The following is a 17,738-nucleotide window of genomic DNA, read 5'->3' as shown; positions in this document are numbered from 1 at the left end:
TACAGCCTCAGGTAGGGCCTGACGCTTCGTCGAGATGTGGAAAATGCTGAATGGGAAGATGAACTGTCATCAACAAATATTTATTGGGGTCCTCCAAATGTCAGCTGCTACAGTGGTCATTCAGGTCTGGAACATCGAGAACATGCTGACCCGTACCCCAGCAAGAGCTCGTAGTCGCGGCGGGGTAGGGGGCGAGAGAGAGGGCAGTCTCTGGTGGCCAGGTAACCCAGGCTTCACTTTCACCCACGGCCACAAGTATTTCTGACGTCTTCCGGGCAAATAAGCCTCCATGTAAGTGACAGGGCACCCAAGGAGTGCGGAAGCGCCAGCGTGCCCGAGACCAGCACATCGCACCGACGCCTTCGTTTGCGGTAAGCCCCGCCCCCCGTAGTGAGCCAACCGGAGGGCGCGGGGCGGACCCAGCTTCCCGGAGAGGCTGGAGAGAATCGTTTGGGGGCATTCGCAGGCCAAAGAGGGGCTGGCCCTCGACGCGCTCGGGCTCGATTGGCCGCCCTCCCCCGGCGGCGGTAACGGTCGCGGAGGCGGGGCCTGACGTAGCTGATCCCAGCCTAACCTGGCCCGGCTGGCTGCTGGTGGGAGGCCGGCGACTGAGTAAGGTGAGTGGCTCTCGGGGCTCTCAGAGGCGTCGGCGTGAGCCCCTTCCCGGAGTACCCCGGACTTGACCTCACCTGGGCCTAAAAGTGGTCAGACTGACCCTTGTCAGGGAGGAGCCATCTGGGACAGGGTCGCGCCAATTAAAAATCCCTGCGTAAGGGTTTGGGGATCGGACAAAACTGCCTCCAGTCCCAGCTCCCCAGGCTTTGTGTTCTTTGGCTTCTCCTTTAATGTCTCAGCGCCTCCGATTCTTTATTTGTATACTAAAGCTGGTAATTCTTGCCTTACAAGGTGGTTGTGAGGGTTAAATGAGGCAGTAAGAGTAAAGCTTAGAATCACGTCGGGCACAGACTCGATTTAAGCTGTAGGTAATTACTCCATCCCCCAAAATCGACCCGGGCTGAAGCGCTAGTTTTGTGTCAAACAACCGCGAAGGTTGTTTGGGGAGTGAGGACTCGGAGCAGAAGGGGGCGGTTAGGCGAATAGCACAGGTGAGTATCTCTTTCTCCAGTTTATTAACCTCATTCCGGATTCAGGGGACCTCTGACTTTATACAGGGCCTAACAGGAGTTTTTCAAGGTGAAAAATGCCAGAAGGCTAAGTCACCTGTAACAGAGAGACCAATCAGAGTTTCCTTTTTTACTGCCACTTTGTTTTTCAATCAATGATATTAAACAGGCAGGGCGCAGTGGCTTACGCCTGTAATCTCAGCACTTTGGGAGGCCGAGGTGGGCGGATCACCTGAGGTCAGGAGTTCGAGACCACCCTGGCCAACATGATGAAACCACGTCTCTACTAAAAATACAAAAATTAGCTGGGCATGGTGGTGTGCGCCTGTAATCCCAGCTACTTGGGCGGCTGAGGCAGCAGAATCGCTTGAACCCGGGAGGCGGAGGTTGCTGTGAGCCGAGATCGCGCCACTGCACTCCAGCCTGGGTGACGGAGCGAGACTCTGTCTCAAAAATATATGTATAATATATTAAACTCTGTGCAGGCATTACCCATATTGGTTTCAAGCCTCTGCATGAGTTTTGTACTTTAAATATTGCCAAGTAGACTCTGGCCTCCCCTGACCCGCCTTTTGGGGAAGAGGTGGCTGACTTGGAGTTTTCCCTACAGCTTTTGCTTCAAAGCAGTGTTCTGCCCCTTCATGTCACCTCTCCTGAGACAGAATGATTTGGTTGAGATGACATTCCATTTTAACTCTTTCCTATTTGGGGTAGGTTCAGCTCTTTCTTAGGAACATTAAACAGCAAGTTTGCAATATTTTTAGAATAGAGCTTTTGCATTTGATAAGGAATAGAGACTTCGAAAGGGTTACATGTTCATTTATTGCAGTAATTTGAAGTATATACTTTTGAAGATGCTTACAGATTTTGGTGTGATTCAGTTGAGAAGGAACAGTTATTGGCCATGGTTTATTGTCAGCTCCCCTCCCCCACCCCAAATGGTGAAAAAATAATTAAATTTTAAGATATGGAACATGTTACAAGGGGCTTCAGACCTATAAAGGGCAATTTGGCTGAAAGACTCGGGAAACGTAGAAAGTGCCAGAAGATACAATTATGTTTTTGCTTTTCTATGCTTGGCTTACTATGCCATGTACAAATCAACTCCTACCCTCCGACTCCTACCCCCAACAATCTTAAGTGTGTTATGACACTAATTAAAGCTGTAGCTTCTGTTTTGGCCCTAGAAAGCATTTGGTCTCTTCCTGTGACTTTAAAGTTCCAGACCTTTGTCCTGTCACAGCCTGTAGTGGGGAAAAGGCTGCTGCAAACTATTGGCCCGTTTATTTCACAGAATGGTCCTCTGAAAAGGAGGGCTTGGTCACAGGTGCAAATGAGGAGTAGTTTTGTTCCTGTGTTTGCTTTTGTGATCAGTGGTAGTTTGTCTGAGGATGCTTCATTTTAGTATCCTTGCAAATGAGACTATCCTACCTGTGGAGCCAGAAGTCAGAATTGATGATAGATGATGATAGATTTGGATACCCAGCTAAATGTCTTAACAAGGTAGGGAGAGGAAAGATAAGAAGGAGAGAGAAGAGAAGGGAAGAGGCATATGATGGTGAGCTGGGAAGGCCATTAGCAGTTATTTCAGTTGTGCCTGCTTTATCTGTGATTACCAGTACCTTGGATGCCTGCTCTGGGAGTAACACAAGACCATTCTTACTAGGAGGTTGAACATTTCAAGATTTTGTTCTTTTGATCTTTTTGAAACCTAGATGAAGATCCAGTTTCAGACACGAGACTCGTTGGGTGATCATTTCATTGAGATCAACCTGAATGACCAGGTGTAAAGTGCAAGAGTAATATGCTATGACTGAGGTATGTCTAATGTAACGGATGACTCCAGATGTTGGGAGGCCATGGAAAAAAATCTAATATTTATTGAGTACTATACTGGGTTCATTACATATATTTCCTTTTGACTTCCTGATAATCCTATCAGGTAGATGTTTTACAACTCAGCAAAGAAGCTGAAGCTCAGAGAGGTTAAGTACCTACTTAAGATAACACAGAAAGCTGATCACCAACTCTAATCACAGTCTCCATCCTGCTGTGTGCCAGGCAATGCTTTATGTTCTTTCTATATTAACTCTTCTAATCTTTAACTCGTGAGCTGAGTACTTTTATTATCCTTATTTTATGATGAGGAAATTGAAGCACACAGAGATTAGTACTGTACTCTTCTGGCTGTGTGACAGAATCCATGATTTGAACCCAGGCAGTCTGGCTACAGAGCTCTGCAGGTTGAGTATCCCTTATCTGCAATGCTTGGAACTATGTTTTGGACTTTTAGATTAAAAAAAAATTGGAATATTTGTATATACACGAGGTATCTTGTTTAGGGTTGGGTAACTCTAAACACAAAATTCATTTATTGTTTGATATACAGCTTATACACACAGCCTGAAGCTAATTTTATACATTTTTAATAGTTTTATGCATGAAATGAAGTTTTGACTGTGACCTGTCACATAAGGTCAGGTGTGGAATTTTCTGCTTGTGGTGTCAAGTTGGTGCTAAAGTTTTGGATTTTGGAGCATTTTGGATTTCAAATATTCATATTAGGAATGTTCAACCTGTACCAGCTTTCTTTTGGTTAGGTTAGCATTTCCTTTACTTTTCTATTTTTGTTATTTAACAAAATCTTTTTAGCGTAAAATGAAATTTTTGTTATAAATCACATACCAAATGTATAGCTTAGTAAATTATTACAGGACCATACCATTCAGGTATGCCAGATCCCCTCCATTACCCTATCCCAGTCAAAACTCCTGTGTTCCCATTTAGTCACCATTCTTCTGGGTTTTATAGTTTTGCAGTAATCACTTCCCTGTTTTTTTTTTTATTATTTATTTATGAGATGGAGTCTCATTCTGTTTTCCAGGCTGGAGTGCAGTGGCGCGATCTCAGCTGTCTGCAACCTCTGTCTCCTGGGTTCAAGTGATTCTCCTGCCTCAGCCTCCTAAGTAGCTGGGATTATAGGCACACACCACCAGGATCGGCTATTTTTTTTTTTTTTTTAGTATTTTTAGTAGAAACGGGGTATCACCATGTTGGCCAAGCTGCACTGTGAGCCTGGCCTCCTAGTTTTTGATAGCTTACTTGTTATATAATATATTGAACAATTCCTATCGCAGATATGAAATCAGCCATTTCTTTAAAATGCCCGGGTTTCATTTAGAGGGAAATAATATTTCAGTTACAGTCTGAATGCTAAAGATCCTGAGTTAGTCACTGTTTCAGGCATTTCAGTAGACAGAGCTAGGATACCTATATCTGTCTATAGACACACATGTTAAAAGATACCTAATGTATTCTACTTCCAGTCTTCAGATTGAGACTACAGAGCTTTTACTTAACAACTTCTCTATCACAACTGTAACTCCTTTTTTCCATACTGAGAATCATGATTCTCAAGAATATAGGAGAAAATAGAATATTCCATATTTACTCATTATTCTGTATTATACATATGACAGTATCAGAACTATATTTCTAAAATCACCATCAGTATGATTACTGAAAACATTAAACCTTTTTTTTTGCTTATGTTCTTCCCATTTTTTCTTCTCTCTGTTTTAACAGTTGTGCGCTATCTGCATTGTCAGAGTATATAGCCATTTCATGTTCTGCTTTTTCCCTCTTAGCCTATTAGTTCTATTAATATATTTAATGTTTACCACCAGTGTTTATGCTGAGGTCTCTCTAGGCATTTTGGCTACCTGAAGCTAATACATTGTTAGATTCCTCGGGAAGTAATATTGTCTGAGTTCTTATATATTGATCAAAGTTTATTCTTTTTATACTTCAAAGTCAATTTTGCAGATATAAAGTCTTTGGCTCACACTTCTTTTCCTTGAATTTCTTAAATACATTACTCCTTTTTCTTCTGGAATAAAGTATTGGTATCGAAGTCAGATTATTATCTAATTTTTCTTCTTATAAGTCATGTGGGTTTTTTTCTTGTAGATAACCAAATAATTTGTTTTCTTTTTTTCTTTTTGAGATACAGTCTTACTCTGTCACCCTGGCTGTAGTGCAGTGGTATGATCTTGGCTCACTGCAGTCTCACCTCCTGGGTTCAAGCAGTCCTCCCACCTCAGCCTCCTGAGTAGCTAGGACTACAGGTGTATGCTGCCACACCCAGCTAATTTTTTTTTTTTTTTTTTTTTTTTGAGAGACAGGGTTTTGCCAAGTTGCCCAGGCTGGTCATGAACCCAGGCTCAAGTGATCCACCTGCCTCAGGCTTCCAAAGTGCTGAGATTACAGGCATGAGCCACTACGCCCAGCCAAATTTTTTCTTTTTCATTAAAGTCTGGTAATAATATTAGAATATATCACTGTGTTGGTTGTTTGGGGTCAGTATTCTCAGGTACTTCATATTTTCTTTCCATTTGTAGTTTCAAATCTTTTTTTAAATTTCAGGAAAACTTTATTTTTAAAACAGCTTTATTGTGATATATTTAATATACAATAAGCTGCACATATGTGGTATAAAATATAAGTTTTGACTTACATATACACCTATGAAACCACCCGAATCAGGACTGTCAATATATCCATCATCCCCCCAAATTCCCTTGTTCTCGCTAGTAGTCTCTGTGTCTAGCCTCCAATTCTCTCAGCAACCACTGATCTGCTTTCTATCACCACAGCTGGTTTTCATTTTCTAGAGTTTTATATAAATGGAATGTTATAGTATGTACTATTTTATGGCTGGCTTTCAGCGTAATTATTTTGACATTTATCCATGTTGCACATATTCTTTTTTATTGCTGAGGGGTATTCCATCCAATGGGTATACCACAGTTTGTGTGTCTGTTCACCTGCTGCTGGACATTTGAGTTGTTTCCAGTTTCTGGCTATTATAGATAAAGCTCTTATGAACATTTGTGTACAGTCTTTGTGTGGACATAATGCTTTCATTTCTCTTGGGTAAATTCTAGGAATGGCATGACTGGGTCTTATGGTAAGTGCTTATTAACCTTGTAAGAAATAGCCAAAGTGATTTACAAAGTGGTTGTACTAGTTTAAATTCCCGTCAGCAGTATATGAGAGTTCTAGTTCCCTCACATCCTCGAAAACACTTGGTCTAGTCATTCTTAGCCATTCTAATATGTGTAGTGGTGTCACATCATGTGTTTTAATTTGCATTTCCCTCCTAACAATGTTTAGCATCTTTTTATGTGCCTAGCTGCCATCTGTATGTCTTCTTTTGTGAAATGTCTATTGAAATTTTTTGACCATTTTTAAGTTCAGTTGTTTACTTTTTGTTGATGTTAACTTCCTTACTGAGTTTTGAGAGTTCCCTATATATTCTGGATATGAACCTTTTCTGATTCCTGACTATTTTCTCTGAGTATGTGGTTTCTCTTTTCATTCTCAGAATGGTATATTTTAAAGAGCAGACATTATTTTTATGAAGCCCCATTTGTTCTTGAATTGTATCATGCTTTTGGTGTCATATCATAGACATGTTTGCCTAACTCAAGGCCATACAGTTTTTCTGTGTTTTTCTAGACATGTTGTGATTTTAAGTTTTAGATTTATGTCATTCATTTTAATTTTTTTGTATATGGTGTGAGATATGGCTGAAAGTCCTGTTTCTTTCTTTTTTTTTGTATATGGCCATCCCATTGTTCTAGCATCATTTATTGAAAAAAAAAAAAACTATCATTTTTCCTGCTAAATTACCTTCGTATCTTTGGTGAAAATTAGTTGTCCATATATGTATGAGTCTGTTTCTGGAATCTATTTTGTTTCATTAATCTGTTTGTCTATCTTGATATCAATGCTATATTGTCTTGATTACTATAGCTTTATAAACCTTGAAATGATATAGTATTAGTCCTTCAACTTTGTTCTTCTTTTTCATTCATTCATTTATTAATTTAGAGATAGGGTCTTGCTTTGTCACCCAGCCTAGAGTGCAGTGGCACAATCATAGCTCACTGATTAAACTCCGGGGTTCAAGTTGTCTTCCCACCTCAGCCACCTAAGTAGTGAGGACTACAGGTTCATGCCACAATGCCTGGCTAATCTTTTTTTTTTTTTTTTAGAGATGGGGTCTTGCTATGTTGCCCAGTCTGGTCTTGAACTCCTGGGCCTCAAGCTATCCTCCTGCCTCAGCCTCCCAAAGTGCTGGGATTACAGGTGTGAGCCACCATGGCCAGCCTGTTCTTTTTCAAAGTTGTTTTGTCTATTATAGGTCTTTTGCAGCTCTGTATGAATTTTAAAATCAGGAAAGTTTCCTGAATTATAGTTTTTTAAATTGGTTTTGTTGTTTTAGTTTTCTTTTTCAATTACCACTATTATGTGTATGTTTGAGCTTCTTTGCCTATCTTTGTCATTTTCATATTTCTTCATTTCTTTTTAATTTTTAAAATTGTTTTCCTTTTAATCTCTATTTCTCTCAAGGCATTGTCTGTAGTCTTCACTCATTCATTTTCCTTCTTTAATCTTCATTTCAGAAATAATTAGTTTTTAAAAGTTACTAATTTCTAGATTCTATCAGCTCATTTCCAAGTTTTATTTCTCATTATGTTGTTTATGTCTTACAGAGTTTTACATGTATTTTAGTTTGTTTTAATATAGAGGTTATAGTTCCTATCTGTTTTGTGAGCACGTCTTTCTAGTATATTTTTCTTGTCTGTAGAGATATTCTTTTTTAATATGAACTTTTACAATTTAAAATGTTTTAAATTTCATGGGTGCACAGATGTGTATGTTTATGGGTTACATGGGATATTTTGATACAGGCATATAATATATAATAATAATATCAGGGTAAATGAGGTAGCCACCATCTTAAACATTTATCCTTTGTGTTAGAAACAATCCAATTATTCTCTTTTAGTTACTTAAAAGTGTGCAATTATATTATTATTGAATATAGTCAACCCATTGTGCTAGCAAATACTAGATCTTATTCTTTTTTTCTATTTTTTTGTACCCATTGACCATCCCCTCTTCCTCTCAGCCCACCTGTTACTCTTCCCAGCCTTTGGTAACCATCCTTCTACTCTCTGTCTCCATGAGTTCAATTGTTTTGATTTTTGGATCCCACAAATAAATGAGAACATGTGATGTTTGTCTTTCTGTGCCTGGCTTATTTCACTTAAAATAATGACTTCCAGTTCCATCCATGTTGTTGCAAATGACAGGAGCTCATTCTTTTTTTATGGCTGAGTAGTACTCCATTATGTATATGTACCAGATTTTCTTTATCCATTTGTCTGTCGATGGACACTTGGGTTGCTTCCAAATCTTGGCTTTTGTGAATAATGCTGCAGTAAACATGAGAGTGCAGATATCTCTTTAATATGCTGATTTCCTACCAAAAATATAAAAAATTGGCCAGTGTGGTGGCATGTGCCTATAATCCCAGCTACTCAGGAGGCTGAGGCAGGAGAATCGCTTGAACCTGGGAGGCGGAGGTTGCAGTGAGCCGAGATTGTGCCACTGCACTCCAGCCTGGGCGACAGAGTGAGACTCAAAAAAAAAAAAGTTGTTTCAGATCCTTATACATCCTGGCTATTAACCCTCGTCAGATGGGTAGTTTACAAATATTTTCTCCCATTCTGTGGGTCGTCTCTTCACTTTGTTGTTTCCTTTGCCGTGCAGAAGCTTTTTAACTCAATGTGATCCCACCTGTCTATTTTTGCTTTGGTTGCCTGTGCTTGTGGTATATTACTCAAGAAATCTTTGCCCAATCCAATGTCCTGGAGAGTTTCCCCAATTTTTTTGTAGTACTTTCATAGTTTGAGGGCTTAGATTTAAGTCTTGATTCATTTTTATTTGATTTTTGTATATGGTGAGAGATAGGGGTCTAGTTCTGTTCTTCTGCATATGGATATCCCAGCACCATTCATTGAAGAGACTTTTCTTTCCCCAATGTATGTTCTTGGCACCTTTGTCAATAATGAGTTCACTGTCAGTATGTGGATTTGTTTCTGGATTTTCTGTTCTGTTCCATTGGTCTATGTGTCTGTTTTGGTGGCAGTAGTATGCTGTTTTAGTTAATATAGCTCTGCAATATAATTTGAAGTCAGTTAATGTGATTCCTCCAGTTTTATTCTTTTTGCTCAGGATAGCTTTGGCTATTCTGGGTCTTTTGTGGTTTAAATTTTAGGATTATTTTGTCTATTTCTGTGAAGAATGTCATTGGTATTTTGCTAGGCATTTGCATTGAATCTGTAGATTGCTTTGAGTAATATAGATATTTTAACAATATTGATTGTTTCAATCTGTGAACATGGAATATCTTTTCATTTTTTTGTGGCCTCTTCAATTTCTGTCATCAGTATTTTATAATTTTCATTGTAGAGATGTTTTACTTCATTGGTTCAGTTAATTCCTAGGTGTTTAATTTTCTTTGTGGCTATTGTAAATGGGATTACTGTTTTGATTTCTTTTTCAGATTGTCCTTGTTGGTTTATAGAAATGCTACTGATTTTTCTAAGCTGATTTTGTGTCTTGCAGCTTTACTGAATTTGTTTACCAGTTCAAATAGCTTTTTGGTGGAGTCTTCAGGTTTTTCCAAATATAAGATCATATCACCTGCAAACAAGGATAATTTGATTTCAAATTTTGATGCCCTTTTTTTCCTTTCTCGTGTCTAACTGCTAGCTAGAGCAATTCCAGTCCTTTTTCATCTCTAGCTAGAGCAATTCTAGTCCTAACTAGAGCAATTCCAGTCCTTTTTCATCTCTGATTTTATTTGAATCTTTTTTCCTTTCTTCCTTCATAGTCTGGCTAAAGGTTTGTCGATTTTTTATCCTTGTTCTGTTCTAGATCTTAGAGGAAAGGCTTTCAGTTTTTCCCGATTCAGTGTGATACTGCCTGTGGGTCTGTCATACATGGCTTTTATTATATGGAGGTATGTTCCTTTTATACCTAGTTTTTTTAGGGTTTTTTTTTTTTAAATCATGAAGGAATGTTGAATTTTATCAAGTGCTTTTTCAGTATCAATTGAAATGATCATATGGTTTTTGTCTTTCAGTCTGTTGATAATGATGTATCACATTGATTGATTTGCATATGTTGAATCATCCTTTCATCCCTGGGATAAATCCCACTTGTTGATGATGAATGATCTTTTTAATGTGTTGTTGAATTTGGTTTGCTAGTATTTTGTTGAAGATTTTTGCATCAATATTAATCAGGGATATTGGACTGTAGGTTTTTCTCTCTCTCTCTTTTTTTTTTTTTTTTTTTTGATATGTCTTTGTCTGGTTTTGGTATCAGGGTAATACTGGCCTCATAGAATGAGTTTGGATGTATTCCCTCCTCTTCCATTCTTCAGAATAGTTTGAGTAGGGTTGGTGTTAGTTCTTTAAATGTTTGGTAGAACTCAGCAGTGAAGCCATGGAGTCCGAGGCTTTTCTTTGCTGGAGGACTTTTTATTATAGCTTCAATGTTGTTAGTTGTTATTGGTCTGTTCAGGTTTTGGATTTCTTTATGGTTCAATCTTAGTAGGTTGTATGTGTCTAGGAATTTATCCATTTCTTCTAGATTTTCTAGTTTATTGGTATATAGTTGCTCCTAGTAGGCTCTAATGATCCTTTGTATTTCTGCGGTATTGGTTGTAATGTCTCCTTTTTCATCTCTGATTTTGAATCTTTTCTCTTTTTTCTTCATTAGTCTGGCTAAGGGTTTATCAGTTTTCTACATCTTTTCAAAAAACCAACTTTTTGTTTCATTGTTCCTATGTCTTATTTGTTTCAATTTCATGATTTCTGCTGTAATCTTTATTATTTCTTCTACTTTCAGTTTGGTTTGCTCTTGCTTTTCTAGTTCTAGTTCATTAGTTTGCTTATTTGAAGTTTTTCTTTTTCATGTAGGCACTTAAAGCTATAAATTTCTCTCAGTACTGTTTTCACTGTATCCCATAGGTTTTGGTATGTTCTGTTTCCATTATCATTTGTTTCAAGACATTTTTCAGCTTCCTTCTTAATCTCTTTATTGACCCACTGATGATTCAGAAGCCTATTGATTAATTTTCATATGTTTGAATAGTTTCCAAAATCCCTCTTGTTACTGATTTCTAGTTTTATTCCATTGTGGTCAGAGAAGATACTTTATATTATTCCAGTTTGTTTTTAATGTTTTAACACTTGTTTTGTGGCCTAACATATGGTCCATCCTTGGGAATGATCCATGTGCTGAGGAGAAGAATGTGTATTCTTCAGCCATTGGATGAAACGTCTGTAAATATCTGTTAGGTCCATTTGTTCTATAGTGCAGGTTAAGTCAGATGATTCTTTGTTGATTTTATGTCTGGATGATCTGTCTGATGAAAGGGTGGTGTTGAAGTCTTCAACTATTATTGTATTGAGATTTATCTCTCGAGCTCTAATAATATTTGCTTTATATATCAGGGTACTCCAGTGTTGGGTGTATAATATTTACAATTGTTACATACTCTTGGTGAATTGACCTGTTTATCATTATATAATGACCTTGTTTGTCTCTTCTTACAGTTTTTGTCTTAAAATCTCTTTTGTCTGATATAAGTATAGCTACTCCTGCTATACTGGATTCATTGGCATGTAATATCCTTTTCCATTTCTTAATTTTCAGTCTATATGTGTCTTTATAGGTGAAGTGTATTTCAGTTCAGCCACTCTAGTGTTTTGATTGTGAGTTTAGTCCATTTATGTTCAATGTTATTGACAAATAGGGACATACTACCGTCATTTTGTTGTTTTCTGGTTGTTTTGTGGTCTTCTCTTCTTTTTTCCTTCTTTCCTATCTTTTTTTAGTGAAGGTGATTTTTCTTAGGTGGTATGTTTTAATTTCTTGCTTCTTATTTTTTGTGTATCCATTGTATGTTTTTGGATGTAAGGTCACCATGAGGCTTGAAAATACTATCTTATAATCCATTATCTTATTTATTTATTTATTTTTATTTTTTTGAGATGGAGTCTAGTTCTGTCACCCAGGCTGGAGTGCAGTGGCATGATTATGGCTCACTGAAACCTCTGGCTTCTGGGTTCAAGTGATTCTCCTGCCTCAGCCTCCCGAGTAGCTGGGACTACAGGCACACGCCACCAGAGAATTTTTGTATTTTTAGTAGAGACGGGGTTTCACTATGTTGGCCAGGCTGGTCTTGAACACGACCTTGTGATCTGCCCGCCTCAGCCTCCCAAAGTGCTGGGATTAAAGGCCACCGTGCCTGGCTCATTATTTTTTATTTTTTAATTTTTTGAGATGGAATCTCGCTCTGTCACCCAGGCTGGAGTTCAGTGGCGCTATCTTGGCTCACTGCAACCTCCACCTCCCAAGTTCAAGCGATTCTCCTGCCTCAGCCTCCCGAGTAGCTGGGACTATGGGCATGTGCCACCACGCCTGGCTAATTTTTGTATTTTTAGTAGAGACAGGGTTTCACCATCTTGGCCAGGCTGGTCTTGAACTCCTGACCTCGTGATCCACCCATTTCGGCCTCCCAAAGTGCTGAGATTACAGGCATGAGCCACTGTGCCCAGCCTCTGTGTACTTTTGATTACCCGTGAGTTTTGTACCTTCAAATAATTTCTGCTCATTAACGTCATTTTCTTTCAGATTAAAAAAACTCCCTTTAGCGTTTCTTGTAGGCCAGGTCTGGTGTTGATGAAATTCCTCAGCTTTTGTTTGTCTGGGAACAAACTTATTGCTCATTCATGTTTGAAGGATTCTAGGGTAAAAGTTTTTTTTGCTTCAGCATTTTAAATATGTCATGCCACTCTTGGCCTATACAGAGCTCCATTGTATATTATTTGCTTCTTTTCTCTTTCTGCTTACAGAATTTTTTTTTTCTTGACCTTGGGAGCTTATTAATGCCTTGAAGTAGTCTCCTTGGGTTAAATCAGCTTGGTTTTCTACAGCTTTCTTGTACTTGAATATTGATATCTTTCTGTGGGTTTAGGAAGTTCTCTGTTATCCCTTTGAATACACTTTCTTTCTTTCCTTTTTCTTTTCTTATTCTTTTTTTTTTTTTTTTTTTTGAGACAAGTTTCACTCTTGTCACCCTGACTCAGGTGCGATCTTGGGTCACTGCAACCTTTACCTCCCAGGTTCAGGCGATTCCTGTGCCTCAGTCTCCCGCATACCTGGGATTACATACGTGTGCCACTGCACCTGGCTAATTTTGTATTTTTAGCAGAGACAGGGTTTCACCACGTTGGCCAGGCTGGTCTTGAACTCCTGACTACAGGTGATCCACCCACCTTCACCTCTCAAAGTGCTGAGATTACAGGCATGAGCCACTGCCCCCGGCCTGAATAAACTTTCTACCCCTATCTCTCTCTACTTCCTCTTTAAGGCCAATAACTCTTAGATTTGCCCTTTTGAAGCTTATTGTCTAGATCTTATAGGCATGATTCATTCTTGTTTCTTTTCTTTTCTTTTCTTTTTTTTTTTTTGAGATGGAGTCTCACTGTGTCGCCCAGTCTGGAGTGCAGTGGCGGGATCTCGGCTCACTGCAACCTCCATCTCCTGGGTTCAAGCGATTCTGCCTCAGCCTCCCGAGTAGCTGGGATTACTGGCACATGCCACCACGCCCAGCTAATTTTTGTATTTTTAGTAGAGATGGGATTTTACCATATTGGTCAGCCTGGTCTCGAACTCCTGACCTTAGGTGATCCACCTGCCTTGGCCTCCCAGAGTGTTGGGATTACAGGCATGAGCCACCATGTCCGGCCTGTTTTTTATTCTTTTTTCTCTTGTCTCCTCTGACCATGTATTTTCAAATAGCCTGTGTTCAGGCTCACTGATTCTTCTGCTTGATCAATTATGCTATGAAGAGGCTCTGATGCATTCTTCATTATGTCAGTTGCATTTCTCACACTCAGAATTTCTGCTTGACTTTAAAAAATTATTTCAGTTTCTTTGTTAAATTTGTCTAATAGGATCCTGAATTCCTTATCTGTGTCATCTTGAATTTCTTTGAGTTTCCTCAAAACAGCTATTTTGAATTCTATCTGAAAGGTCACATATCTCTGTCTGTCTGGGATTGGTCCCTTGTGTCTTATTTAGTTTGTTTGGTGAGGTCATGTTCTCCTGGATGGTCTTGATACTTGTAGATGTTTGTTGGTGTATGGGCATTGAAGAATTAGGTATTTATTGTAGTCTTTGTAGTCTGGGCTTGTTTGTACCCATCCTTCTTGGGAAGACTTTCCAGAGACTTGAGTGTTGTGATCTCAGTTTTTGGTCACTGCACCTATATATCTGAGTTACGGGATACCCCAAGCTCAGTAATGCTGTGGTTTTTGTAGACTTATAGAGTTACCACCTTGCTGGTCTTGGACAAGATCTGGAATAATTCTGTGGATTACCAGGCAGAGACTCTTGTCTTCCCTTGCTTTCTCTGAAACAAATGGAGTCTCTCTGTGCTGAGCTGCCTGGAATTGGGGGAGGGGTGACACAGGCATCCCTGTGGCCGGCCCTACTGGGACTGTACTTGGTCTGGCCAGGGCCTGGAATCAGAATCCTTGGAAACCTACCTGGTGCTCTATTCTACTGAGGCTGAGCTGGTGCCACAACCATGAGAAAAGGTTCTTCCCCTTTTTCCCTTCCCTTTCCCCAGGCAGAGAAGGCTCCACTTGTCTACCGCCACCACAGACCCATGGGGAGTACTGCCAGGGTACCGCCTAGGTTCACTTAAGGCCCAAGGCTCTTTAGTCAGCTGGTGAATGATGCTACCAAGCCTGGGACTCACCTTTCAGGGCAGTGGCTTCTCCTCTGGCCCAGAGTAGGTCCAGAGAAGCTAAGAGCCAAAGCCTGGAATTGGGAACCCCAAGAGCGTTCTTATTGCTCTTCCCCAGTCTGGCCAAGTTGGTATCTAAGCTCAAGAAAGTCTTCTTTACTCTTCCGTCTACTTTTCTCAAGCAGAAGGGGTCTGTCCTCATAGCCACCACAGCTGTGAATGTGCTGGATCACACCTGAAGCCAGTGTGTCTGAGTCTCACCCAATGCCCATGGCATATACTACCTGGTTCCTGCTGTTGATTATTCAGTGCCCAAGGGCTCTTTAATCAGCAGATGATAAATCCTGCCAGGACTGGGTCCTTCCCTCCAAGGCAGTGGGCTCCTTTCTGGCCAAGGATGTGTCTAGAAATGTTGTTTGGGAGCTAGGGTCTGGAATGGGGGCCTCATAACTCTGCTCAGTGCCCTATCCTAGTGTGACTGAGCTGGTATCCGAGTTGCAAGACAAAGTCCTCTTTACTCTTCCCTCTTGTCTTCTCAAGCAGGAGGAAAGGTTTACTTTTGGAACTGCAAGCTGTGCTGCCTGGGGTTGGGGGAGGGGTGATGCAAACGCTCCTTTAGTTGCCCTGGCTGTTGTCTCACTAGGTCACATGCCCCTCAAGAGCACTAGCTCTGAGCCCAGCATAGCACTAGGACTTGCCTTGGAGTTGCAGTCCTTGTGGCCTAGATAGTGTTTCGAGTTTATTTAGGACCGCAGAGCACTTTAACTCACATTGGCAAGGCTTGCTGAAACTCAAGTTCTGACTACTGGGATGGGTGATTCCCCTCTGGCTAGGACTGGTCTAAATGATCCCTCCAGTGGGTTGAGTTCTTCCTGGTGTTGTTGGTACTGCTTTTCAATGCAAAGTTCCACAGTCATTGCACTTTACTTCCCCCAAGTGCACAGATTCTCTCTCTGCACCACATGGCTGGCCGTTACTGGGGGATTGGGGGAGAATGGTATTGGCAATTTATAAATGTCTTTCCTACCCTCTTCGGTGCCTCTTTCAGCCATATGAAGTTAAAACCAGTTACTGTGATTGCTCACCTGATTTTTGGCTTTTATGAAGGTGCTTTTTTGTAAAGATAGTTCTTAAATTTGGTGTTCCTGTTGGGAGGACAATCGGTGGAGGCTTCTGTTCAGTCATCTTGCTCCGCCTTCAATATTAACTTTTGATGGGGTTAGACCTCAGTGCTTTTCTTTGCTCACTTTTATGTAAAATTAGTTTTTCTGAACTTTTATAATGGTTGAGAGTTCAGGAAAGCTTTTCTAACATCTTGGACTTCTAATATTTTTGTGTAGTGTTTGAAAATATGGCAGTTTGTTTTCTGAGACTTCCTGCTTCTATTTTCTTCCCTATTTTGGTGTGGATCTTCCCTTCTCTCTTATCCCTATCTTGCTCAATTTTGATTCTATTCCCAAAAGTTTCTTCTCATCATGGGCTCTGTCATGGAAATGTAACATGTCCATTTTGAGTGTTCACAGGGTTCCAGCATCTTCTGTTTTTCTTCTAGGAAAGGGTAAAACCCCTTCTGGTTTCACTTCCTGTTTCATGTTAGTGCCATAGTGAATATTAGCGATACCAATGAATTAGGGAGTTCTCTCATTCTCATAACCATCAGATACTGCCTGTAGCTTTTTTTTCTTCCAGCACAGATGCTGGTACCATGCAGCTTTTATGGCCGTTAGTGGTTTGCCCTCCCCCACTTATATTTTAGTGTTCGTGAGAATAACTTTTCACCAGCTTTTGATATAAATAGTTAGCTCTCTATATCTGCCAGTTTTGTATCCACAGATTTAACCGACTGCAGATTGAAACCTGCAGATAAGGAGGGCCAACGGTACTACACCATTTTATTGAAGGAACTTGAGCATCCATGGATTTTGGTACTTGCAGGTGGTTCTGAAACCAATCCCCATGTATAGGGAAGACCTGCTATTGCTTTTGGGTTTTTAGCTTTGCTCTCTAGTTGCTTCTGTTTTAATGTGGGATGCAGAGATGAAAAAACTAGGCTGTGGCCATGCCATCTTCCCAAAATTGTTTCTTTATTCTCTTACTTTTAACTGCTTTAATGTTTTTATTTTAAATGGCTTTTTAGTGTTTTAGAAGTCTTTTTTCCCTTCAACAGCATATAGCTTGATTTTTAAAAATCTAGTTTGACAGTCTTTCTCTTTTAACTGGAGCCATTCATGATTAATGTAATTACTGATATGGATTTAAATCTACCATATTGTCAAGTACCATGTGCTTTTCTCTTTGTTTTACCTCTTGTCTGCTTGCGTTTCTCTTCTTTTGGGTTTTTTAAAATTTTTTTATTTTTTCTGAGGCAGAGTCTCGCTCTGTCACCCAGGCTGGAGTGCAGTGGCACCATCTCGTCTCACTGCAACTTCCATCTCCTGGGTTCAAGTGATTCTCCTGTCTCAGCCTCTCAAGTAGCTGGGATTACAGGCATGAGCCACCACACCTGGCTAATTTTTTATATTTTTAGTAAAGATGGGGTTTTGCCATGTTGGCCAGGCTAGTCTTGATCTCCTGACTTCGTGATCTGCCCGCCTTGGCCTCCCAAAGTGCTGGGATTAGAGGCATGAGCCACTGTGTGCCTGACCCTTGGGTTTATTTATTTATGTATTTATTATACTTTAAGTTCTAGAGTACATGACAGCGTGCAGGTTTGTTACATATGTATACATGTGCCATGTTGGTGTGCTGCACCCATTAACTCCTCGTTTACATTAGGTATTTCTCCTAATGCTATCCCTCCCCCATCCCCCCACCCCACGACAGGCCCTGGTGTGTGATGTTCCCCTTCCTGTGTCCAAGTGTTCTCATTGTTCAATTCCCACCTATGAGTGAGAACATGCAGTGTTTGGTTTTCTATCCTTGCGATAGTT

The 17,738-nt window shown here is 40.0% G+C and overlaps 1 protein-coding gene across 4 annotated transcripts in view; it reads left to right on the top strand.

Annotated features, from left to right (window-relative positions):
• The first annotated feature begins 397 nt into the window (after nt 1–397).
• Nucleotides 398–17,738, top strand: part of CEP70 (centrosomal protein 70) — a 101,425-nt gene continuing 84,084 nt past the window's right edge. The window contains exons 1-2 of one of the 4 annotated variants that reach the window (XM_019024362.3): nt 398–617; nt 2,840–2,942. The gene's annotated coding sequence lies outside the window, so the exon portion shown is untranslated. Of the gene's footprint in view, nt 1,107–2,839; nt 2,943–17,738 lie in introns of all 4 variants that reach the window. The other 3 variants (XM_019024363.3, XM_019024360.4, XM_055383433.2) reach the window with 3 other exon arrangements.

Source organism: Gorilla gorilla, chromosome 2 (assembly GCF_029281585.2).
Source record: "Gorilla gorilla gorilla isolate KB3781 chromosome 2, NHGRI_mGorGor1-v2.1_pri, whole genome shotgun sequence".
NCBI lineage: Eukaryota > Metazoa > Chordata > Mammalia > Primates > Hominidae > Gorilla > Gorilla gorilla.
This window is presented reverse-complemented; position numbering and strand designations above follow the sequence as displayed.